Source organism: Bos grunniens, chromosome 27 (genome assembly GCF_055505025.1).
Source record: "Bos grunniens cultivar Pamir isolate PY7600 chromosome 27, Bosgru_T2T1.0, whole genome shotgun sequence".
NCBI classification, from domain to species: domain Eukaryota; kingdom Metazoa; phylum Chordata; class Mammalia; order Artiodactyla; family Bovidae; genus Bos; species Bos grunniens.
The window spans coordinates 12,759,634-12,773,927 of record NC_141191.1 but is presented as its reverse complement, the minus strand read 5'-3'; positions in this window follow the sequence as shown (position 1 = coordinate 12,773,927).

Genomic DNA, 14,294 nt, shown 5'->3' with positions numbered 1-14,294 from the left:
TTATCCCCAGCATGTCTATTGCCAACCATAGATGCCATGTCACTCAGTGCAGTTTTTAATGTACTTTATAATTAATCACACAATCAACCGATTTTAGGAAACAGTTTTGTTTCCATACCTAGTTCATTACTCACCTTCTAAATATATGCATAGTTCATGAAAAATACAGTGTGGAATACATGGTACAAAAAAACACATGGACTATTATAAATATAAAGGCTGCTGCTGCTAAATCGCTTCAGTCGTGTCCGACTCCGTGCAACTTGATACAGTGAAAAATTAATCCTAAAAATGGTCAGGTATATGTTCAAATATATTTCCTCTCCTTTAGTCAATCAATTTCTAAACCTATTATTCAGGATCGAACTCAAAATTCATTTACTCTGTGGAATAATACTATTATTTGTGGAAAAAGAAATAACACACTAAGGAAATAGAGCATTCTAGGGTTAGGCAATAGAATATAAAGAATATAGACCCTGATTTCAAGAAGCCTAGATAGAAATGAAAGTCAAAGTCGCTCAGTCATGTCTGAGTCTTTGAGACCCCATGGACTACACACAGTCCACAGACTACACAGTCCATGGGATTCTCCAGGCCAGAATGCTAGAGTGGGTAGCTGTTCCCTTCTCCTAGGGATCTTCCCAACCCAGTGATCGAACCGGGGTCTCCAGCATTGCAGCTGGATTCTTTACCAGCTGAGCTACCAGGGAAGCCCCCTAAATAGATGATTATAAACCTAAATGACAAGTTCATCAAAAGACATCACAAAAATTAACATGGAAAAAAGAAAATGGTCGTTATTTTGCTCTGAAATTCAAGGAAGACTTTCTGGAAGCAGAGACATACCAGTTAGAAGGAGCAGATATGGACAGGTGATTGATTGGCTGGGGACTGCAGGAGTGACCAGAGTTAAAGGGAAAGAGCAGGGGGAGGGCTCCCAGGAGGAGGCCGCAGTGAGAGCAAAAGGAAGGAGGGAGGGACAGTGCAGGCTGCAGCCAGAGCCGCAGCAGTATGCATCTCTAATGAAAAGGGGAACCAGCAGTGAGGGAGCTGGGGGTGTGTGTGCACAGAGGCTTGGTCAACAGAGCCTTGCAAAATGCATTTAGGAGTTTGGAATTTATCTCAGAAGCAGTGGAAACCACGCAAACACTTTGAACAGGGAAGAATAACTCCAGAAAGTGTGTCTGTTTTTCATCTTGATTTGCTTTTCTCATATATATTCATATATGAATCCCTGTAGATTAACCCCTGTAGATTGCTAGATTAATGTATTTAAGAAGTATACAGTTCTTAAGAAAGAAAGGGTATCAATGCAATATTTCAACATAGTAAAAGTAAGCACAAATATAAGGGTATTTTGATGAGATGGAGAGACTTTGGGGAGGACAACATGTTCAAGAAACCAGGGCTCAACCCAGCACTCGAACCTGCCTCTCCTGTAGCTCCTGCATTGGAAGGTGGATTCTTCACCACTGTGCCACCTGGGAAGCTCAAGAAATATTGGAGAAGTAAAATGACAAGGTGACTGTTCAGAATAGAAGGTTAAAGAAAAGTAAAAAATCATTCCCAGGAAGGACCATATGGTCAACATGCATTCCCAATGAGCATCCCAATGCTATTCTTCCTGAGTGACTTTTGGCAAATTATTTAACACATTTCAATTCATATACCAAAATTATAAAATGGAAATAAAGTGCCATCAGCTTCACAAACTGTTAATATTAGTTGACATGATTCATATAAGGTACCTGGCATTGTCAAGCACATACTACGAACCCAATAAATGCTAGTTAGGTATTAGTCTTTCATACTATCAGGAATTGCGTACACATAGTAGTGCCAATGACTAAAAATGAAGAAAATAGAAGCGTGATCAGCTCAGGAGAAAAAAAAAATCATGAGTTTAATTTTGGAAATTTCAGATGCTATGGAAGAAGACATCCATGTGGACATGCCCACATGGCACTACAGCGCCATCTAACAAGATATTACAGTCTAATAAGATATTACCAATCTAATCCTGGGGAGAGTATGATGGTCGAGAAAATCAATATGACAGTTATGGAATCACAAAAACGTGGAAAATTAAAATTTAAGAAAAAAGAAAAATGATAAGCCCTAGAGAGTCAGAACTCTTGCCTGGAAAATCCCATGGACGGAGGAGCCTGGGGGGCTGCAGTCCATGCGGTCGCTAAAAGTCAGACACGACTGAGCGACTTCACTTTCACTTTTCACTTTCATGCATTGGAGCAGGGAACGGCAACCCACTCCAGTGTTCTTGCCTGGAGAATCCCAGGGACGGGGGAGCTTGGTGGGCTGCCATCTATGGGGTCACACAGAGTCGGACACAACTGAAGTGACTTAGCAGCAGCAGCAGCAGAGAGTCAGAACAGAACTGGGGGGATGGTGTCAGTCTAACTTGAGTGGCACAGAGTCACAGACGACATGGGAATGGGGGTCTGGAGAAGGACAGAGTGACTAGCAGAGACAAAAGTCAAAATAAAGTCCAGCACGACAACTGGCAATGCTCAGTGAATTTGGCAAACAGGTTGTTAGAATCCTACTAAAGCCGTCACTGTGGACCAAGGATGTGAAGCCAGAAGGCAGAAGGTTGGGCAGGGGCCAGAGCTGGAAGGTCAGAGGCAATGATTGGAAATTGCTCTTCAGAGAAATTTCATGAACGTGATGGAGAGAGGCAGCCAAGAGGGGAGAAGAGTCCAGGGGAAGGTCTGTGTGCATGCAGGCACACATGTGTGCCAGAGTATGGTGACTGTGTCTGTTTTTAATTATTGCAGAGCTAAACTCATCTAGAGAAATAGTTCTTAGAGAAGAGGTGAGTGGTGACACAGACAGAGAAGGGACAGATTGGATAAAGCCTTGAATGAAGCAATAGAGGTTTGGGTTAATAGCGTAGGTGAACAATTTGACTTTGAAGCAGCTTTCACCTCCTGAACCTAAAAGGAAATAGATTAGATAGGTATAGATGGACAGGGGTTTGTCAATATTTTAGAAGATAGAATGGGTGAAGTGAAACATACAGAACCATTCCAGATGTTTAAAATATTCTCAGTAAATGGCAGGAATTGTCATATGTCGGGGGTGAGGAGATCAGATTTTGAGAAGACTGGTGAAGGTTTGAGATCACTGGCAGCAGAAAGAGAATGCGGTTGACAGAGGACAATGAATGGCTTGAGAAGATGTCTCCTGAAACTCAGAAATGAATGCTGCATCCCAAATGCACAACTGTGTGACCGTTTCCAAGTGGGATACTGTCTGGGTGTAACAATAAACAGTGAACCCTGGTACTGATGCCAAGTTACTGGATAGGAATGTGTAGAACATTGTAGAATATCAGATATTAGAATGGAACGGTTCTGATTACCAAATATGGGGCCCAGGCTCAGCAGGGAATGAAGAGATTTATAGGGACTGATTGAACAGAAAAAATAAAGCACTGAAGAGACTGGAGAGTTTAGTAGAGTTTACTAGAAACCTCCCTTCTCCACTCGGCTCTTGGGTCCCTGACTCTGGTGAAAGTCACGGACATAACACTTAACTTGTGTGGCCACTGGAGTTGACACCTCAGCCAGGCTGGGTCAACCACACACCTGGACCCCGTCGCTCTGTTCAGGGTGGGGTATTCCTATTCCCCTAAGCAGGTCAACAAGAGTGCTTCCTGGGATTTTTCTAACTGAAGCTGGTAAGAAAGTCTTCCTTTTCTTTTGGTGGAATTCTGAGTATGGAAGTTCAGCCTCAAGAGGGAATCAATGCAAGGTTACAAGAGAAGCAGGTGTGAGAGAGAAAAAGAGAGAGAATGGTGATGATGATATATTTGCTGTTTGGGCTTCATACGATCACTGTGGAAAAAAAAAATACAACGAGGGGCTAATTCAGTGATGCAATTCAGCTTTCTGAGCAGGTGGATCTTCATATCCATGAACTTTTTGGTAGAGCTGTCTTTATTTGTGGCTTAATAATGGTAACTGAAAAATAAGCTAGCTAAATTATCTTTTATATTTTAACACTTGGCAAAGCATCTTGAAGAAGGAGAGGGAAACAAGTAATAGCTGCTCTCCCCCGCCCCACCAAAAAAAAAAAAATTCAGTTGAATGATTCTTTCACTGATTTTTTTTTTTTTTACATTATCCAGAAGTTACACACTAAATTAGGCTCATATTAAACTAAGCTCAAAATGGTCAAATTTTAAAAATTGTCAATCTGGTCTAATTCAATTGTGAATGAATATTTGGTAGAGCTTAAAATTTAGAGTAGATAAAAGGGATGAAAGAACTCTTTCTTTTAGCTGTAGAAGTAACCAATATTTTTTAAGGTTAATCTTATTCTAGAAAAGCTCAAGTTAGAATTTATAAGAATAACTGGAGTTAATAATTTGGGGACCAAATAAGCCTATTCATCTAATGCTCATCAGGTCACAACTATTCAAATATTTATTAAATTGCTTACTATGTCTTAATTAATCTATTTATATCAATATGCCAATAGACTACAACTTTCTCACACACACAAGCATAAAATAAACAGAGAATTTGACTTTGCCAAATTTATGGGCCTTGAAACCATAAGATTTACTCAAAAACTTTAAATCTGAAAAAGAGGAGCAGTTAATTTAGTGGGTCCTACCGTCTGGTTAAGGTTACCCTTTATATATAGCACAGGCTCATTTCTCTACCAAGGCTGAAGTATGAGATTAATTCCCCCAGATCATTCACTAGCAAAATGTCTCAGCTTCTGACCAACTTAGTCTGAACCTCTCTTGCAAAAAGTCTCCTTTGGGATCAAGCTGAGAGCTGCTGCTGCTGCTGCTAAGTCGCTTCAGTCATGTCCGACTCTGTGCGACCCCAGCTGCTTGCAATTCTAGCAGGAGCCACTACCATCACCTCTCTCGAATTGCTCAGATACTTCATTCATTCCAGTATTCTAGGATAAAGAAAAGTGCCCCAGGCCTTCTCCCACCTCCAGAAGTCAGGAGCAGACATGGATCAAGTCAGGAGTGAGTGCTGAAACATGAAGAAAACAGCCGGTCAAAGGCTGCAAGGGCACCATGAGACTGAGAAGTGACCTTGGACTAAGCAGTCTGGTGGTTGCTGATGATTCTAAGAGGAGCAGTTTCTGGCAACATCTGTTTGGAGTGGGAGAAATATAAAATGAGAGCAGATTAATTGATAATCTTGTCTCAAGGGTTTTGCTATAAAAAGGAATAAAGAAATGGGGGCAGTAACTGGTGGAGAAAGTGATAAAAATAAAATACTTGTTTTAAATGGGAGAAATAAGAGCTTGTAGGAATAACAGAGGAGAGAAGAAAATGTGATGATGACATAGAGAATTGCATACTTACGAATGAATGGGAGAATGAATGCGTGAATAAAGAAATAAATCATGGAAAGGCTTTTAACATTTACATTAACTATATTAGAGTAAAATATTTATAAGCCAAATTAAATAATACTCCATTCATAAAGTCTTGAAAATAATAAAGGAAAAATAGACTATGTTATATAGCTTTTAAATCAGTAACAGTAAGTCAGCACCCACTCTAGAATGAGTAATGTCTCATATTACAAAAATAAAACTCTAAGACATATTTGTTATCCTTAAAGTATGTAACACATAGTATAGAAAAAACATCTTATGTGTAATCACAAAAGTTGTTATTTAGCATTTACATCTTATGTCATATTTATTATAGATAGTAAATATAATTAAATTGTTGCTATTATTTCTTGACCCAAAATATAAAAATCCAACCAGTGAGGATTGTTACACTGTTCTAGGAGAACCCAGTCCTTCCTTAGGAGCTTCACGAACATCCAGGTTTCGTATACTGGTCCTCTCGTTCTGGTAATTTTTTTTTCCTTTTGCCTGGAACTAGGACATATCCCCCCTCTGAACCATATCATTAGAGGATGATTTTTGCTTCTTCCAAGGCATTCTACTGTCGAGGACACCAATTTTTCTTTGTTTTTGGTTTCCTTTTCCATTTTCCTAGCACAGACATGCTAAGCACAATTTTACCACGTTGGTGTCACTGATGGTTTAGAGCTCAGACTCAGAGCCAGGCTGGCTGGGGTCTCGGGTGCCACCTGTAGAGACATTGTTCCCTGCAGTGTATCAGCCTCCCTGTGCTTGACCTCGTTCAGCAGTGAAATGAAGCTAAGGATGGCCCCTGACTCTCGGAGCTTTTTCGAAGGTTAAATGAGGAAATACCTGCGGAGTTAGAGGCATGTATGGCAATGGTAAGTACTCACTGAATATAATCAATTGTATTTGATCCTCCTAGCTGGGCACAGACCCCCTACAGGGTGTTCCACTGAAACACGAGAACGGCCCTAGGTCTGCCTCATCCTAGGCAGAGAAAGTGACTGCTGCTGCTGCTGCTTCTAAGTCGCTTCAGTCGTGTCCAACTCTGTGCGACCCCATAGACGGCAGCCCACCAGGCTCCCCCGTCCCTGGAATTCTCCAGGCAAGAACACTGGAGTAACTACCATGTCCAAATCATCAGCCAGTGTAAAACCTGGGATTCCAATCCAAGGCCACTTACAACTGCCTATGACAGTATTCCAAAATACATCCTATTTTTTACATCAAGTTTTGAGACTCACACATTCTCAGGGTCTACCCTGTGGGAGGTATATAGGGATTCCTAAACCATACATGTGCCTCCTTCACTCGTATGTTCTGAGCCCCAGGTTCACTTCCAAATGTCTTCTCAAGGTCTCCACTTGGATGCCCTGCTAGAGTATTGAGTAAAATACATCTGAACCAACCTCATATTCTCACTACCCACATTCCTGCTCCCCAACTTCCCAATCATGAATTCAACTTGCAATATCTTTTTTTCCTCACCTGTGCTACCATCTTTCACTACATGTCATCTCATTTAACTCAAAATATCTTTGCAAGCTATTATTAGTCTCATTTTGCAGATGAGGAAAATGAAATTCAGGAAGCCTAAACCATAGCACAGAATACAATACAGCCAGTAAAACAGCGTTTCAAAACTAGGTTAATTATGTGTGTAAAATTCTCAAAAATCATTAAGTGAGATGTAATAAGAAGGCAATGGCACCCCACTCCAGTACTCTTGCCTGGAGTGTCCCATGGACAGAGGAGCCTGGTGGGCTGCAGTCCATGGGGTCGCTAAGAGTCGGACACGACCGAGCGACTTCACTTTCACTTTTCACCTTCATGCATTGGAGAAGGAAATGGTAACCCACCCCAGTGTTCTTGCCTGGAGAATCCCAGGGATGGGGAAGCCTGGTGGGCTGCCGTCTATGGGGTCGCACAGAGTTGGACACGACTGAAGCGACTTAGCAGCAGCAGCAGCAATAAAGTAATAATTTTTAAGAATACTGTGTATATACTATGCGTGCGTGTGTGCTCAGTCACTTCAGTCATATCCCATTCTTTGTGACCCTGTGGACTGTAGCCCGCCAGGCTCCTCTGCCCATGGGGATTCTCCAGGCAAGAATACTGGAGTGGGTTGCCATGCCCTGCTCCAAAGGATCTTCCTCACCCAGGGATCGACCCGGAGTTTCCCACATCTCCTGCATTGCTGACAGGGTTCCTTATCACTAGCGCCACTTGGGAAGCCCCACGTATATTCTATGTACACACTGTATCTTTGTGTCTTAAAAACTGGAAGACAGCACATCAAACTGCTAACACTATACTCTTCTCTGGTAGGAGGCAGATTTCTGAAATTTGATTTGGAACATCAATACTTGTCTACTCTGTCTACTCTATCTGATAAGAAAAGTGAAGACAGAGCTGTAGGTGGTATAGAGGTCTGTGCAGAAGGTAATAGGGAGCACTGCAGCAGGTGGGTAGAGAGTCAGCAGCTAATTACAGGAACACAGGCAGGGCACCAGAGAATCGATGTAAGGATCAGAAGGACACAGAAGAGGGGAGAAAACGGGTGCTTTACCATTTGAAGAACGACTAACACAAAAAATGAGTTCATCCCTTCATGGCAAGCCTAACTGATGAGAATGTTCTCTGACACCTATTTCTGATGCCTAATTGAGAGAATACCCCCCATACTATTCACTAAATATTGCTTTTTTTTTTTTTTTTTTGCTCACAACAATTGCCTATGTTGAAATGCCCTCTTTGACCATGTAAAGCTCACTTTGAACTTGTGACTCAGGCTCTCCCCTTTCTCCAGCTGGTCCAGTGAATCAGGATGTTTTTCCCTTTTGAATGACTCTATCTTTTATCCAGTCAACTTTGCTGATGTTAATTACAGAGTCATTCTACTGACCTACAGATATTGCAATGCATATCTTAACCCTACAACCAGAGTGCAAATTTCTTAATTGTTAGTACTTTACGTTATGCTTTTTCATCATTGCATAGAGTTTTAAATGTGGTTCCTTACATGTAGATCTATTCAATAAACATTTCTTAACTAATACACCGAATTTTAGATGTACAAGAATTCTTCACAAGTAAAAATATTAGCAGAAATAAAGACCTGATTATGATTGCTACCAATTATTTCAATGTAATTGATCTGTATGATTTAAAATAAAACTTTAAATAAAGTGCTTCTGTTGAGATTTCCATATAATGACTCAAGAAAATTCAAACTAATGTTTCCCTTAGTAACCATAGTTCCATTTCCTTATGCATATATAATATCCCATTGCTATTAATTTACAGTTAAGTTTTATAAGTATATATGTAATACATAATCCTGACAATAAAAACACGTACTACTACAATAACACCTAAAATTATAGTACACAAGAGAGCTTTCTATCTCTCCTTTAAAAGTAAGAATATTTTTGAGAATTTCCCAAAAGTGGCTCTCTAGAGCTACACCTTCATGTGTTGCTGTATGACCATCTGTGTTCATTGCGTCTTTCTACTTGTCAAAATCTTGCCCTGGCAATAATTTACACACATATTCTCAATAATTACCTTAGCCTTTTAGTCTCTTTTAGCATTTAATTCCTAAAATTCTTAGGAATCATATATTCATTGAATTATTTATAACATAAGATTTCATATCAATTATTATAAACACATCTCACAATAAGCTAGCAATTTGAAAAAGGAAAATGTTTTCATACTAATTTTAATGGTGGCAATGTAGTAAGGTCAAATGTTAAAGATACACGTCAAAGGGCTGCTAGGAGAGTAACCATATTCACACTTCCTGATTCTTAATGCTCTCTGCATTTACCAACAAGGTCTTGAGAGTCTTAGAATAGCTCATTTCATATTTTTATAGTGTCATTAACATTTTCATCTAGGTGCTTTAATTTCCTAACCAAATTAAACATCTTGAGAGGTCAGAGATTTTATCTGAAGCTTTTGGTTTCCACGAGTTAGCAGAGTAGCAAACAAGTATCATTCACTCGGGAAATACGTGTTGATGCCCTGTTAATCATTTCCAAATATTTATGATGGCTCATCAAAAAGCAAAACAATGATAACTACAAAACCTCCCTCAGTGTTACAGAGGTCAATTTCTAAAATAAATGTCATATTGATACATAGACAGATACTTGATTTAAAAACCAAGAAGAGCTCACACGTATGGGAAAAATTAAATTCTTCACAATTATTAGTGTGTCTTGAAGTGACCTCTATGTTATATTCTTTAAAATATAGATTGGTGGGTCAGGGAGATGTCATATAAATTCACATTTTTAACAATTTCTGTCATCCTCATGCCCACTAAATTTCAAGGACTCACTTTTACATGTTTATGGGTAGAAAATTGCATACCATCTTTCAGTACGCTTCCTAAAATGACTAAATTACATTAACCCCTGTAGATATTTTATTGTTTATCTTTCCAGAATTTAAATTTTTTTCTCATTTTAAGTTAAAAATCTTAAATTACAATGTGTAATTCTAAAACGGTATGTTCAGTTATACAGGAGATGTGGAAGTACTGTATTCTCAATAGTGACATTTTTCCCTAGGAATACAAAGGAAATATACCTTCAGATACTGAACTTTACATTTAGTTTTTATGTGTTTGATCATTGTCATTACAAAATGGGTAAATCATTTTAACTTAAAAATATATGAATCTGTCATCAGTTTCTAAATACATCTACACTGAAGTAACAAGATACACTAAAATTTGAACTGTTTTTATGATGAAAATAGATCATAGCCTCCCACAAAAATAACTGAGATAATATTTTCTTTAATTTTAAAGACAATTTACATTTGAGCAAAGAATATGTGCATTTAAACTATAGCCCTGAACTCAGTTTAGCAAAATTATAGGCACTTATATATGAAGGGTCTGTTAGTAATTCATCTTGTGGCATTAAATTTGCTACAGTTATAATATTCTTCTTATTTAAATGTTATATGCAGAAAATTACATATTTTCAGAGAAAATTTCAGAGCTATATTGAATTAAAATATTTCAAAGAGGTATTTTGGAGAAATAATGCAAACACTGGGAAAATATTCTCTCTTGAGGGGAGGGGGGCAGATGTTAGCATCTAAAGACACATTTAAAAATGAATTACCTTTATTCACTCTGTTATAAACATGTAGTCAAATTATTTCTATAAATCCCTCCTGTGACTGGTATAACAAAATATTAATGCCTGCAGCTGGCGTATCTTCCTCATGCTGAGGCAGTTAAAAAGTATCAGTGTTTAAAAGATTAATTGATATAATCTTCATAATCAATAGGATCTAGGATACCAGACCCTTGTACTTTTTAGCCCACGTGTACAGAGAAGAAGACAGAACGAAGAAAAAGCATGCAAACGACTTGACCCTAATTGTGCACAATTCAAAGCACATGTCATATAAAATGGCTATAGCTCATCCAGATTCAAGACTTTGTCTCTACATACTCTAAGTTCTAAAGTCAGATATTATGAAATATAAAGTTTCAAGAGCACATGGTGCCTGCAAAGGTCAATTAAGATAACCTTTAAAATACTTTCTGGAATAACTGATTAATGTTAGTTAATATATGAATAAAGTGTCAGTAAATGTGTGATTCTAGCACTTGTAAGAAAACATTTATTTCATTTTATTGTGTATGTAAAATAGCATACTTGTACAGAAAAATTTAACTGGGATATTAAATTGTTTTATACTTCAAAACTGATAACCTATTCCATAAGCTCTGTTAAGGCTGACCTAAATAGCTAAGAAAACTAATACATATCCTAGTTATAATGTTGGGTAAAAAATCAAGTATAACAAAGCATTTTAAAGAAAATGTTTGATATTATATTTATGAATAACCAAATTCAACTAAACACATGGCATAAAGACTTCTAACTGCATTCCATATGTGACAGAAGGATCAGCGAGGTAAATCGACCCCTCAGATCTACCATTATGAGTGTCCATTGCCTAAAACTCTTTCGCTAATTTTTCCTTCATATTCTTTAAATAAAAATACTAACAAAAGTATCTTATAATCGAACATCTCTATCTCAATGTGAGTTTTTTCCTGAATGTATTTTCCAGTCTGACAACTCTGAGAACATCCTCCTGAGGGGGGAATAAAGAGAGAGAGAGAGAGTATAAAAGAATAAGGCAGGGAAGGCAGGGGTGTTTCCCTCAGACAAGGCACAGTGTTAGTGAACCTTGAGAATTATAATACAGAGCTGCATTCTGGAAATATTAGTTTCCCTCATAAATTTGTTTTTTGAGGTCTCATTTTCTATTCTCTAAAGTTCCTGCATATCTTGAAGGGCTTAACATCTCTTGGGGAAGAGAAAAAATACTAAGTTGTTGAAGTATTTTGATACTCTTGATCGTCTTTTCCACATGGGAGGAGAACTTTGTGAGTAAGCAAGCACCGTGGGTGATACAGGCGATTACCATCTCCCCTCAGGGCTTCCCCGCGGTGAAGAATCCGCCTGCCAATGCAAAGATGTGGATTCTATCTCTGCATTGAGAAGATCCCTTGGAGAAGGAAATGGCAACCTACTCCAGAGTCCTTGCCTGGAAAACCCCATGGACAGAGGAGCCTGGCAGGTTACAGTCCATGGGGGCGCAGAGTCGGACACAACTGAGCCATTAAGCAGGCATGTGGGCTTTCTAAAAGCATGTGCCCAACAAATTAATGCACTTACTTCGTTGAGCACATATCGAGTACTACTTCAGCAACAGTAAACCCTGAATAAACCAAAAGAACCCTTGTCCTTGTGGAGTTGACAGTCTCAAAGGTCACAATTATATCATGACGCCATCTTTTTGAAAGGATAAGATGAGATAGGATAACATTTCTGGGTGTTCACTGGCTCATTTCTAAAGTAGAGGATTTGGAATACGTATGAACATTTTTTTCCAATTCTAAAATCCTGTAACTATTCTAACAGTGATGACTAACTGGACTGGAGGAAATTCAAAGAGATACTTGCTCTTCCTTCTCCATAAGCTTTCAAGCTGATGAACTTAGAAAAACTCCCTTTAAATTTTACTGAGAACGGCTATGGTTTTGTTGATAAGTAACTGGAACCCAATCTACAGTATGTCTAAAGAGCAATTTTCTTAAAAGCAACCATGCTTAAATAGTACTTTTGATAATGCTCACTAAAAAATCTTAAATTACACAAATTTAATTGAAAGTTGTTATACATAAATTTCCATTTTATGTATATGATCTAACTACACTTGCTTGCTTAGTGCCTCATTCATGTCTGATTCTCTGCAGCCCTGTGGACTGTAGCCCACAAGGCTCCTCTGTCCATGGGATTTTCCAGGCAAGAATACTGGAGTGGGTTGCCATTTCTTACTTCAGGGGATCTTCCTGATCCAGGGATGAAACCCATTGTCTCTTGCATCTCTTGCACTGGCAGGTGGATTCTTTACCACTATCACCACTGGGAAGCCCATGATCTATTTTGATGTTTAATGTATTGCCTTGCTGCTGCTGCTGCTGCTGCTGCTAAGTCGCTTCAGTCGTGTCTGACTCTGTTCGACCCCATAGACGGCAGCCCACCAGGCTTCCCCATCCCTGGGATTCTCCAGGCAAGAACGCTGGAGTGGGTTGCCATTTCCTTCTCCACCTCTCTCAAAAAGACTTGTGGAGTGAGTGTAATCCTTATAATGTATACTTTTTGTTGTTGTGCTCAGTGGCTAAGTTATGTCTCATTCTTTGCGACCCCATGGAATGCAGCATGCCAGGCTTACCTGTCCTTCAACATCTTCTGGAGTTTGCTCAAATTCATGTCCACAGAGTCAGTGATGCCATCTAACCATCTCATCTTCTGCTTCCTCCTTCTGCTTTTGCCTTCAATCTTTCCCACATACTTTAGTAAGTGTAAGTATACTTACTAAAATGAATATAGTACTTATTGAAATTTACAATCCCTCTGGGTTATACATTTATGCAAATAAAGTAAATAATCAAAAATTTTACCTTGATAAAAATTAAATGTTATCTTCCATGATAACATTATATTTGGAAGTTCTTAATTTTCCAAGGTATTTTCAACAAAATATATTACTTATACAAGCAGAAAAAATATACAATGTTTCAGGAAAATTTCTCCAAAAATTGGGGCAACATAACTTAGCACTAAAACCAAAATATTATATATGTTAAAAATTGTAGCCAAAGTTCATGTCAAATATTTTAGTAAGTGGAAAACTATAAAAACTCTTTTAACAAACATTTTAAAAATAATCAGTGCATTTCTACTATTCTAAAAATTTCTTAATTAACCCCTTTAACCAAATAAAATTATCACTAGTGTGCTCCATCCATGTGGTTCTAAATAATGGTTAATGAAATCAGTGGGATAACGTTAAAGTTTCAGCCCCAAGGGCAAAATAAATTATTTCAGCAAGAGGAAGCACATAGTAGGTCAAGATTTTTTTTTTAAATAAAATGTTCTTGATCCTTTTTTAGAAGTAGGAAAATAACATCCATTTTTGTGATTAACACTGAGTTTCTTGGGCATACCCTGTGGCTCAGCTGGTATAGAACCCGCCTGCAATGCAGGAAACTTTGGCTTGATCCCTGGATTGGGAAGATCCCCTGGAGAAGGGAAAGGCTACCCACTCCAGTATCCTGGCCTGGAGAATTCCATGGACTGTATAGTCCATGGGGTCTCAAAGAGTCAGACACAACTGAGCGATTTTCACTTTACTTCACTTCTCAATTAGATTTATTGTTAAATTGTCAGTGTGACAGGAAGGAATGTGTTTAAATGGCTTAGAAAAATTCACTTTCAAAGTATCAAATATCAATGAACATAGAGTCATGTTTCTACTTACTCTCCAAAACAAGTAGTTTATATTGGTATTCTCGGGATAAGATTCCC